This window comes from Lasioglossum baleicum, chromosome 13 (genome assembly GCF_051020765.1).
Source record: "Lasioglossum baleicum chromosome 13, iyLasBale1, whole genome shotgun sequence".
Taxonomy (NCBI): Eukaryota; Metazoa; Arthropoda; class Insecta; order Hymenoptera; family Halictidae; genus Lasioglossum; species Lasioglossum baleicum.
The window spans coordinates 3836976-3850532 of NC_134941.1; the positions used below are offsets into that span (position 1 = coordinate 3836976).

The 13557-nt window shown below is 36.4% G+C and overlaps 1 long non-coding RNA gene across 5 annotated transcripts in view; it reads right to left on the reverse strand.

The window, feature by feature from the left end:
- Positions 1-3423: 3423 nt before the first annotated feature.
- LOC143215223 (uncharacterized) overlaps positions 3424-13557 on the reverse strand; it is a 28166-nt gene continuing 18032 nt past the window's right edge. For 2 of the 5 annotated variants that reach the window (XR_013010323.1, XR_013010319.1), the window contains one exon: positions 3425-13467. This is a non-coding gene — a long non-coding RNA (uncharacterized LOC143215223). Of the gene's footprint in view, positions 13468-13557 lie in introns of all 5 variants that reach the window. The other 3 variants (XR_013010322.1, XR_013010321.1, XR_013010320.1) reach the window with 3 other exon arrangements.

Genomic DNA, 13557 nt, shown 5'->3' on the forward strand with positions numbered 1-13557 from the left:
AAGTTCTGTAACATTTATAAAACTTAAATTAACTTCTGTAACACTTACAACTTGTAACACAATAACTTTTAACATTTACAAACTTAAATTTAAATTCTATGTATACATACATACAACGCAAAAAAGAAGTGTGCACATCGTATATATTATTACATAAATATTCATTTATGTAATTCTAACTAATTCTGATCAGATAGGATTAGGTGGAGGGAATTCAACATACGCAATCCAGGAGTAGTCTTTCAAAATTGAAAGCTCAGCTTATATATGTATCACCGTATACATATAGAATATCGTTCAACGATCATAGTGATACATTGTATATCTGCAGAAACAGTTGACGATTGGTCGCATCATGCTACCGCATACGCACAGCACGGGCGTGCACGTATAGGCAAAATTCAATGTATGTAGTAGCAAATATCTCAAAATCTAAGGCTGAGCGGCGTTTACATGTATAGGAAAGAGTTGTTCACAGAATGTTGAGTTTTACAACATATTAAAAAAATCATCGAGACCGGTGAGGTGGGACCTTTTATGCACAATTACCAAACGATTTTCTGGCACTTACCAACGACAATAAGAGGGAGGCGGCGGCTGTTCGGCAGCGATTTCTCTTTCCTGATTGACCCTCGATAACCGGCAGCGGCAGTACTGTCTCTAACACGGGCTTTATTTTCACGTGCTCTATTCGCAACTCGCAATTTCGTCTAACGTGGTCTAACGCAAAACGCGAATTGACTTGGGACTGTGCCGACTGTGGAAATGGAAGTGGAAGCGAGGCATCCCCCACTTACCTCATCATTTCCCCACCGTTACGCTCTAACCCAATGCGGTTCGCTCTGGAACCGTCCTCTAAAGGACGGATCGACGGACCCTGCGCGCTCTGGCTTCCAGCGAATTTCTGTACACTTCACGGTCGTCCCAGTCCCAGGGTGCGTTCCGTTTCAATTTGAGCGCATGGATCGCATTCAACGTGATGCGCGCATTGATATCGTTCCTGATGATGCGCGCTTGGAAATGTTGGAAACTTTTAGTGATGTGGTATATCAGATCACTGTAACTTTCACGTTATCCCCGCGCCCGTCGTTCCCGGTTAAGGTTGGCGCACACTAGACCGCACCGCTACGCACCGCGACTGCACGCCGACCGCCCGCTTCCGCTGTTTTGACTTTCTTCTATTAGTTTCAATGGAAGTGCGCACACCTAACTTCGTAGCGGTACGGAGGCGTGCTGGCGCTGTGACGTTGCTGTTAGGTGTGCGCACTCCCATTGAAACTAATAGAAGAAAGTCAAAACAGCGGAAGTGGGCGGTCCGCGTGCAGTCGCGGTGCGGAGCGGTGCGGTCTAGTGTGCGCCAACCTTTACTGTCCCGCTGAATAACACAGGGGCTGGCACGCTGGCGTCTAGGATCTGGTCCATGCTAAAGATGATGTAGGATCTGATCCAGGCTAAAGATGATGTAGGATCTGATCCAGGCTAAAGATGATGTAGAATCTGATCCAGGCTAAAGATGATGTAGGATCTGATCCAGGCTAAAGATGATGTAGGATCTGATCCAGGCTAAAGATGATGTAGGATCTGATCCAGACTAAAGATGATGTAGGATCTTGTCTATGCTAAATGCTAAGATGATGTAGGAGCTGATCCAGGCTAAGCACTAGAGCAGGGGGTAGCACTATAATGGGCACGGCTAAAACCCGCGCGTGAGCTCTCTCATTTCCTCTCTGTAAATAAAAAAATTAAGGTGATGGTACTACAGATTCCTGTGGACATCAAGTCGCACAAGGTGTCAGGTCAGGTCTATTCCTATATCTCGCCTGTGGTACTGCGTCTCTGGTGACAGTTCACAAATACGCGAGTAGATGTTGCTGCACATTCCTTTTTATGGGGTATCCTCCTATGGCATTATACAATTTCGTCAATATTCATGAATTTATTTTAAAGTGATGGTACATCTAACGCGTGTGTCATAAAATTTCTTGTAGTTTACTTAGTCACTTTCTCGTCATACATAATAACTTTTTATAATGTTATAATTTATCGCACCCGCAATAAGCGCGTGTTTAAAAATTATATCTCGTGAAGTAGAATCGATAGGTCATGAACAAACGCAAGGAACAAATGCATGAAACCAATGAAACTAAGGTTTCCTTAATAAATCATTGAACATCGACAGCAATTTCAATTGTGAACCAAGAAGTCACCTCCAGTCACGTAAACTAATAATTTCGTTTGAAATTATTATGCAAAAGATGATTAATTAAAATAAAATAAAATGATTAAGCTTCTTTCTTTATTTCAGCGACCCATGTTTCAAAAATGTATAAAATTTTGACGAGCATTGTATCGGTAAAGGGTAGAAACAAATTCAATGAAAGACAAGTGTGTATATTTATACACTATGTATGTACATATACAGTGAACCACGAAAGTATTTGAACGCACTTTAAAACAGTATAACATTTTTAAAAAAATAGTATTTTTAATATTAATTTAAAATATGTAACTTTTGGAAAAATCTTTTTCGCAGATCATTTAGTAAACCAATGCTTCTAATTGCTTACAAACAGTAGGTCGTTTGGTACAATTATAAAAGAGTTATACTGTTTTAAAGCGCGTTCAAATACTTTCGTGGTTCACGGTACATATGTACTTACTATACTATACGTACACATACATACATACACTGTAATGTATTCTCAGAATATCATGTTATGTAGAAACGAACTGATTGTATTTGGTATTACAGTGTCATCGTCCCGACCTTAGCATCGAAAAATGACAAAATTTCCACTTTTGAAGGAGTGTTGCAGGCAAAGTCAAGCGGATCTATGCGGAGTGAATACGATCGCTGTGACAACTTCATAAATCTGCGGTAGCTCATGGCGAATCCCTTATCTTCCTGCGGTTCCCATCGAGAGGTGCCGGAACATTTTCTTGGCATTTCTTACCGAAGGGTGTGGCGTATTACACGTATGTGTCCAAGGAGACACACAAATACTTCGATGAATACGTTCACTAGCGCGGAGAAAGGACATTTTTGAGATTCCTAGGAATCGCCAGACGATAGATACAGGATAATTTTGATATCTACAGTTGAAAGTCTTTCAGGGGTCCGTAAAAGGAAAATCCTTAAGAGGAAAGTCCCCAAGACGATAACTTTTTTAATAGTAGACCATATGACTTGTGTGCTATTAACTACATATGTGACTGACTGTATGTCGAATGACTCCCGTTTATATCCCCGATTATAATATTCCTCGAATTACCCCTACTAACTTATTTATATCCCTTTCACGGATGCGTTTACATAATCCAAACCTACACTCCGGGACAAAAAGATAGCACATCATCTGTTTTTCCTCATTTGATACATTAAACTGAAGAAAATGAATATTTTAATATGTCAACATATTCTGACATGGCTGTTAGTACAATGTACTGAATATCATCCACCATATTTACTTCAATAGAATTTTCGGAATGAAAACGTAAATATTGGGGCCCACAAGCAGGACAAAATGATAGCACAAATAGCAATTTTACATTTGTCAGTTCGTTCATTTCATTCATGAAGCTTCGTTTCATTTCATTCATATATGTTAAGAAAGACAAAAATATGTGTATAAAAAAAATTGAATTTCTAATGTTTGATAAACAGACATTACATTAATTTCAAAGTGTGCTATCTTTTCGTCCCGGAGTGTATAACTTCCACCTTTCGCAATCGCCTGGCATCCCCACTGTCGATAATCCTCTTTACAATTTTTTAGTTAAGGTGGAGTGGGGTAAGTCCGCCCTAGTTTTTACAAAGTTGGACTTTAAACTGATGTATTTTCAGTCTGGTATGTAAAAACTTAACGTTCTTGATATCAAACTCTTGCCACAGTTATCACTTTATAAATAAATGAAAAAGCACTTTCTGTGCTCCGTAGACCCAGTGTTTCAGTCTCCGTTATTCGAATGTTTACAAGTCCACGTAGAAAAGTTCGTTTCCGTGCGATATAGGGAGATATAGGGAAATATAGGGAAGCCGTGGAACTGTAAAACGAAGGATTTTTACGGCTTCCATATGTACACGACGAATTGGCAAAAAACGTTAAGGTGTCCGCTTAACACCGGTTAAATTGAATTACACATCGACGCTGGGAGACGAATGCCCCGGATTGAAAAGACTTTGCGATCGTTTTCGAAGAGCCATTGCTTCAAATGAAAAGTTATGTCCCCGGTAGAAACGGGCTGCTGTTCCATTCGAGCCCAGATAGAAATTTGTCAACGTCCGTCCTAAAACGAATACTAAATTTCGATAGATTTTATTGCCTGCCGCTAGTCCAACTTTAAATTTGGTACAATCACTGCTTCGGCTGAAACGTGCAACGAACTATCGACGATATTACCACCTGTAACTTTTATTCCATATGAATAATAATAGAAACGTGAACGATTTTTCCAATTGTTTCTTACTTTAAATAAAAATAGCAGGGAAAGTTAAGCCTGATTCCAATTATAATAACAAAGAATTCTTAAAACACATTATAAGTAGGTAAAAATATTATGCTCATATGACAAAGTTTCATTGGCGGAAAGTTAAAAATATAATTGAAAGTTTTAGAATTATATTTTATACTAGGTTTTTTTTTGCGCTGCGCTACATTTTTGCATTATATAAATGTTAATATCAACATTTCAAGCGTAATCGAAGCAGTAAAAAGTTGTTAAGATTATACTTTGTAATGTTGTATTATACTTTGCGTCGTGTTGTATTAGTGTTAGAATGTTAACCCTTTGCCTCACAATATCGTGCCAGACTCGTGATGACGATTCTGAACAGAGTCTAATAAATATGTATGCTTTTAATTGCCTTTAAATCGAAATAAAATTCTATTTTGGTTTTATTATTGTACAGCTATTGGGCAACATATAGGCGTACAATAGATATAAAGTTTCTCCTTTTTTAGGAAATTAAGAATTACAAAAAAAGGTTTAATCACTGAAATCGTAAAATAAATCGTAAGGCAAAGGGTTAATATCAAGTTCAAAGTGTAATTAGCCCTGAAGTACTATAAATCGTTTGTGAGATTACTTCCAATTTTCATTGATCCCTATTTCAATTTTTATTATAATAGATTATCATAAAGCATGCGTGTTCAATGCATTTTGCATTCTACTGATAACGCAATAAATATTCGCGATCTGTAACGTCTTCTAAATAGAGAAACATGAGTGTTAAAATAATATAAAATAATAATATAAGATTAATCCTTATTGATTTGTACAATAAACATTCTTATATTCAGCTATTTTATATGATATTCTTGAAAACATAAGTGTTAAAATAATATAAAAATTACTCTTACTGTTGGTTGCAGTACTAAGTTTAATCCTTATTCATTTTTACAATAAGCATTCTTATATTCAGCCATTTTATATGATTTTCTTAATTTTATCGATATAAAACTGATACAATACCTCGAATAATACTTTCCATAGTTTAATAAAATATTAAATACGTTTAGTAATTTATTGAATACAAATTTAATAATTATTAGTGGGTCCTCCGAGTCACCACCCGAGTGGAATGGGTTAAGGATTAATACACAGCCCACCGTTTTTATAATGTATTAAAATAAATATTACAGCAGTATGTAAAATTACCTGAAGAAAGACAATATAACAGTGTCTCTTTGCCACCACGTTTTAATTACGATTACAGGACAAATATTTTCACTCGTGGAATTAGAGCTAACATTCCTGGAGATCTCTTTAATTGTACCACTGGCCCCTTCTGCGTTCCATGAGACACGGTACCCACGTGTTTGTGCAGGTACAAACCAACACGTGCACGAACAGATAACGCTTAGGTGCACCCCGGTGCATGCACAATATAGATTCGCTCACCACAGTTGCACAGAGACGAGGCGAGGATGGCGAACACCGTGCCGCCAGGCTTTGTGCGAACTGAGATCGCGTAGATGGAACATTGAGCCGACAATATGTCTGCTAAACCTTATGTAACGCGATCTCCTTGTCCCTATCTCGGTATAAGCGTTTGCGATCCTACGTACAGGTCGGAAGCTAATTGCAGGTATTCCCTCTTGCGGACACCTTTTCTGCGATTTCGCGAATCAATGCACAGAGGACTATTTCCACGATCCAGCTGGACAAAATTCAATTTTGTTCATTTGGCCAGGAAATATGAAAATGATTGCAAAATATTGGACTGGGGACAAAGTTTCTTCGTATTCTAATGCAGAAATTAATGAAGTTTTTTCCATATTTTATAAATGAAGTTTATTAAATCGAATATGTGCCGTTTTGATCGAGCACCTTTTGCCATTTTTGTAGAACTTCTCCTTCTCCGTCACTGTAGAACTTCTGTGATTTCTGGGCGAAAAACTACCACACGTGATTTTCACAGGCCTCTGAAGTCAACTTCACACCATTCAGAGAGCTCTGTAGAGATCGAAACAAATGGTAGTCTGATGGTGCAATATCAGGACTGTACGGTGGATGCATCAAAACTTCCCAGCCAAGCTCTCTTAATTTTTGACGGGTCGCCAAAGATGTCGATCCATTAAATTTCTCAATGTTAACTCATTAGGCACCTAAACATCGAGGTGTTTATTGTCTCCAGCCTTCTTTGAATGGTTTAGAACTGTTTTGATATCAGGACTGCTAATGTGCCGGTCTTGCTCAACTGTTTGCATGATTTCATCGACTTTTTCAGTGACTGGTCGACCAGAATGAGGTGTATCTTTCACATCAAAATTTCCAGATTCAAAACGCTTGAACCAACTTTGTGCCACACGTACTGATACTATATCACGTCCATAATCCTTGCAAATTTTTTTAGCAGCTTGAATCGCATTCTTTCCTTTTTTGTAATAAAATTTCAAAATGTATCGAATTTCTTCTTTATTTTCACTCATTTTCAAGACGTAATAACTTGCGACTAAATAAACGAATATCATAATTTCTTTTTTGTAATTACTCTATGATATATCATCTTCCAGACGCAGTCCTGTAATGTCAGATCCGATTAATATTAACAGAGGTAACATTAACATGGTAATACCCATCTATCGGGAGGATACGAAGAAACTTTTTCCCAACCCAATATAATCTATAATGATTAGACTGCGGATTTTATGTATTTACGACAAAAATGGCCACGTAGAATTTAAAGCAGTGAACATGTTAAAAATATTTAAGGACATCAATGTATTATTTTCAGCTTAATAGGATGATTAAAAGAAGAATACAAGTTTTATTTGGCTCCTGTGTCCTGCAATCAATGCAGACATTTTTTATTTTGCATAAAGATCCGCAGTCTAATAATGATATATTAATAGCATTTAAAAATGTAGATCACTTCGTTTACTCTTGTGGTCCTGTATTATAGCTTTCAAATTCTCTTTCATTACATGGCACTGTATCTAACAATGCTATTTAAAAAATATGTATTGTTATCTTCCACTTTTGTAGATACATTTGCAAATTTCGTTTCTCCACTTTGTTTCATTAACCTTTTAAACCTCCATAATAGGTAACATGTAACACATTATACCACTTTGTACACTGTTAACACATTACCGACCGGTTGATTATTGCATAATTTTGAAAAACCTATGGTACATGGCTAAACACTTTTTAATTAAACCTTCAATAGCAACAGCAATTTTCATTGCGAACTAACAAGTTACCCTGAATAACGTCATCTAATAGTTTCATTTAAGATTGCAATGTAAAAGAAAATTTCTGTGCTTTCTTCTGGTACAGCACAATTATTGAAAATCCTATTAATAGGCTTCCAGTAGGTAAAGTGTTAATTTTCATCTCAATTGAAAGCTGGAATCGTAAGAAATGCTACATTCTTCGTGTTTGGTGTCATTTTAATTAGAAAAACGAGACGAATACGATAGTAAAAAAGTTCCACAAAAAAATAAAAAATTAGAAAAGTTACAATCTGTTACTTCGCTTGCATTAATGTGAGTCTCACCGATACTCGACCCCTCGCTAGCTCGGTCGTCGAGCGTGTTTACCGCTTGACTGGTTCCAAGAGGAATCCCCCAGTGGTGGGGATAACATTTTGACAGTTGCGGTGAATACCAGTGCGACAGTTACGGAAATATTACTGTAATCTAGAATTGCGAGGAACTTGTATTGCTATAGTATAAAGATAGACGAAATATACTTACGCAAATCCCATTTACCTGATCGTCCCTGCATACTGTCGGAATTTGTTACTAATTTCAAGTGGCTCGATGAGTACATCTGCGAACGTGAGCTTATTAATTTCAAAAATTTGATCTCGTGTACCCACAAGCCAGCTGACGAGTCCTTAACATTTCAAACCGATTTAACGTCCTTTTTAAAGTGAAACCGCTGCGCCAGTTTCCAACGTTTCCCGAGGATTTATTATGCCAAACGCAGTTTAACTTGGGCGATTTCAATAATTTAGGAGGATTCCAGCCACCAGATTGAGGTTCACGATGATGATTTTCTTCCACTTTTACAGATTCCCCCGCGCACTGGAGGCTCCGATATGTAATACCCGAATTTTCGGGTAATCCCACTAACCTTTTCTGAAGTGTGCAGGGAATAAAGTTACACTTGGTTTCTGTTTTTTAGTACATTACCCACCGGCTATTATCTCATGATTTTTTAGGGTCTTGGGGTTTGTAGCTAAGGATTCTTTAACCCCTTGCCCTGCGATTTATTTTACGGATTCAGTGATTAGAACTTTTTGTAGTTCGTATACTTTCCTAAAATAGGAGAAAATTTATATCTATCGTATGCTTATACTCTCCGATATTCTCCGATAGCTGTACATTAACGAAACCAAGGTAGAATTTTATTTTGAACTAAAGGAAATTACACTATACTATACATATACTATACATATACATATACTATACATATACATATACTATACATATACATATACTGTACGATACATATACTGTGCTATACATATACTGTACTATACGTATACTGTACAATACGTATACTGTACTATACATATACTGTACTATACATATACTGTACTATACATATACTGTACTATACATATACTGTGCTATACGTATACTGTACTATACGTATACTTTACTATACATATACTGTACTATACGTATACTGTACTATGTATACATTTAGTATACTATACACATACTGTACTATAAATATACTATACACATACTGTACTATACATATACTATAAACATACTGTACTATACTATACATATTCTATACATATACTATACTATCCATATACTTAGCTGTTCATTATAATGTATTCTATGACGGACTTCCCTCGTAGCTTCGCGGATACCTCAGTGCTTCACAGCAAAATAGACGGCGGATAAAGTGACAGCGATGCGCACAGCACATTACAGACACCTGAGTGCGTACATTCGGAGCGTTGGACTCTCAATGTATTTACTAAGGTTTCGCATAGGGTATTCCTCTTCAGAGCTTGCTCCGCTGACGTATGATAATCGCACAAAGGAAACCTGAGGTCGTGGCAGCGCAACGATTATTAATAATGACTCTGTTCGTAATGACGAACGTCAACGACACCAATTCATCGATAGAAAAACACACACAGTTACATTACATTACGTTCTATCACAAGTTCTGTCTTCACCTGCAATTTCCTGCAATTAACTGGATTTGTTTTTTTATAGAGATTTAGTAATTGGACGCGTAACAGGCAAGTATCCACACCAAGTAATTTTTAAGAAGATGTTTTGTTTTAATTCTTCCCAATTTGTTAAATAAATTAAATATTTTTTTACTTACTTACTTATGGATGTGTAAATGCCTAGTATTAATAATGTCTTTAACACTAGGTTTTCGTCACAAAATGATAGTTTCTAATATTTTTAATCTACGATTATTGAGACTGTCAAAATGCATCCATGAGAAATTATGCAACAAATTTATTTCTTTGGATATCTACCATTAAAAATAGGTTAAAAATTTGAATAGATACATTCTTGTTATTTTCACAAAGTAATGTAAAATTGTTACTTTTGGTGCTCTATAAACTTAGCGTTGATACTTCCAGATGACAGGAGCGAAGTGGATGGTTTCAAATACGTGGACTGGAAGAAATAGCCCGATCATGTCGAACGTAATTCCTTGTTAAGGGCAAAGAACCCGCGATAAGAGAAATATTAGAAAATGCGATTATCGGGGAATGAGATTCAACGGTGTGCCCGTAGAAAGTTTCTCCATTACGGCGGCCAGCCATCCGCGTTCAAACGAAATAAGTGTCCATTGAAATGTGCAACGCGATGTAGGACACATTAGGGACACCTGAATCAGGGCATTACACACAAAATGTCTCCATTGCGCTTTTCTCAGTTTAATGCCCGCGCTTATTCCCTTTGTAAGTTTCCGGAAGCTTGTATGTACACGGCGAGACCGACGTAATTCCCTCGTGTCCATTCTACTTGCTCGGTTAATACCGAAATTTCACAAGCAAAACGTTTTTAAAGAAGCTTAACGGGTTACGGCTGTTAACGAACGCGGGCTTTCATTAACAAGCAAAAAGAACCTATCGCAACGAGTTTCGAAGTTTGCTGAATCGTTCAAAGAATTGCGCCGCAGTTACCTTTTCATCAACGTTCAATGGCTTCTCCTCGAACTCGTGATAAAAATATGAATTTACCGTGTCTTTATGACCTTATGCTATGTACGGTCGCTCTTTGCGAACGCTTCTTAATTAGGCTGTGGCACATTTATTTCAGTTTTTCATATTACCGCAAAAAACAGCTGAAAATCGTGTTTTTACATAATAAATGCTCATTCGTATTTTATCGATCTTTTTGGTATTAGGAGTGTCTACTAAAAAAATTTTATTCATGCCTGTAACAAATAGTGACGGAGATAATTAAATAATAATTTTCCCTGAATTTTATTCGACGGTAAGAAAGTTTTTGTTCATAAAATTTCTAATTCTCGAAAAATTGACGATATTCAACCGCTTGCAATTTCGTAAAACACAATCGTACAACAATAAACTTGGATTCATTTTGAAATTTTAGAATCATTAAGTTTTCGTACACCATTATTTATTTTTCGCTTAGATATATTGTTACATGATGTAGTAGAAGCTGAAGAACCATTTTATTTCAAATATACTATGAAAATTGAAACCTCTTGAAAATATTGAAAATTTGTATCATGAATAAATCTTTTACAAATTCGAAAATTCAAGCCTTTCCTTTACGACAACACCTTCAAAATTGATAAACGATTTTCTCACTGTTTTATTAAACAAAAATGAGGACTGTAAATTTGCCTGTACACCTTTCATGTAAACCTTAATAAAATGACTAATTAGACAAAACTAATTTCGCTAATATAATCTGTTACCCATACATTTAAAATACTGTAATAAGATGACTGTACAAAATGCTCGCTACCGACCTAGATAAGAAAGAAGTATAACGGATAAAGAATAACAAAGCTTTCGTAATACCATTCGACTCGTGATGTCACTGAACGTTTCAATTGTCATCTGAGCGTATTTAATTCTTTGCGGTTGTTGACCTGTCGTCTTGATCGATCGTGCATTAATGTGCTCTGGAGGGAACGGCGAGAAGTCTGTAGCTAAAGGGTTAAACAAAGCAGAAGTTGGAGGGGCTCGGGGTGAGCAGGAGGGAGGGAGCAATCAAACAGATAAGAGCGGATCGAACGTCTAAAGAAAAGAAAAGTCTCGATCATTACTTAACGACTCGAGGAATCCGGTTGTCCTTCTCGGCGACTCTTGCACAAGCACGTTCCGCCGTGGTTTTACCTTTTAAACGTCTTCGGCTCATCGGAAGGACCTCCGAATTCTGTTCACGATCCTCTGCCGCGACAAAGACGAACGAGCTAGATCACGAACGAGGAAGAAAAGAACGGGTACTCTTCCATCATGCATTATGCAAAATAACGTATTAATAACACGTGGTTTCCGTGCGGATTTTAAATCGTATGCTAATCGACTCGAGGACGTTTGCCCTGCCCCCTCGATGCTCCGTGCGGACTTGTATCGGGAGTTACGAGACGCGGAAACTCGTGGGAAACGAGACGAATTTGCTTGAGTTTCAAGAAACGCGTCCTGGAAACGTTCAAGTCCCGTGATACGTGTCCACTTGAAAGTCAACTTTCCCGAATTATACTGCAGAAAGTACTGACGCTATCTGCTGAAAAGTAACATGTCTGACTTCCAAGATATAGCCGACTGCTCGGGTATGAAACTAATGCGAGGATTTTCGAAGTTTCAGCCACTGGTCCGAATTTTCTGTGCGCTCTGCAAACGCTTTTGATGTGTTCCCAATTTATTCCGGAATCAACTTCAAAATATATACTGCACGAAATTTCTATAAGTCACCATGTGCTCTTTGGTAAAATCTTTTGGACGAAGTTCTTTGGACGATTTCGTGGCAACCTAGATTCGTTCGAATCCTTATGGCTCAATCTTGTTATAGATGTTTTTGAATCTATTTCTTCAAGCTCTATGTTAATCCCACCATTGGATTTATTGTATATAGGGTAAACTGTACAATGATTGGCACTCTAAGCCAAAATAGCAGTAAAAATCTTTTTATCTTTTTTTGAAATGTTTAAACGAGTTTAACTTTCTATTATTATAAGCTAATAGAGATTTTAAACAGTTTACGAGTTTACTTTTATTATAAAAGATATTCAGTGAATAACAGTCGTAAGTCATATGTGGAACTCTGTTATCTGTCATCTTTGAAGATTTTGAAGATTTCAAACTGAATATAACATTATAAGTAGACAGCAGATTTTTATGCATTTATGAAGAAATTGGTTGGGTGAAATATAAAATAGTAAAAGATTTAAAAAATTCGCGGGAGTGTTGTAACATTGCTTTTAATGTAACAAAGTTGTTAAGGGATGAAATCAATTTGTATGTTATTACTGCTTTCCACAATCAGTGCAAAACATTTTTATTTTGCATAAAAATCCGCATCAGTATATCAACAAAACAAAAACAGATGTATATATTAGAAACTTTATATTATGTATAAATATATATATTATGTGTTTATATTATACTTATAGAAAGTATATTGACTTTATTAGAAATTTTGGACATTGTATAGAAAATATTGAAGTTCCATTAATTTTAATAATTCGTTGAAATGTTTCCGACCACGTTTGAAAATATTTCTGAAATGTTCCAAGTTTAATTTGTATCCCAACCAATAAAGTCATACGCCGAGACTTCGGTAAAATTTCGATGTCCTAACTGCACCAGAATTTCTACAAAACGTTCAAAGTTTGACCGACTTTCGTAGAATAATCTCAAAAATGAAAAAGCTTCTATTTTGCGAATATAGGAAAGCCATTGGAACTCTGAAAATTGAAATAGTAGAAATGGATCGCATTTTTCTACGTTTCATCTATTCTGGCAGCTTGGTAAAATATTTGAAGTCCTTTCTGGAAAATTTTATAATATTGTATAATATTACAATGTTGTAAATTTGGTAAAAACTTTTATATAATTTACATAATTAATAAATCACAAAC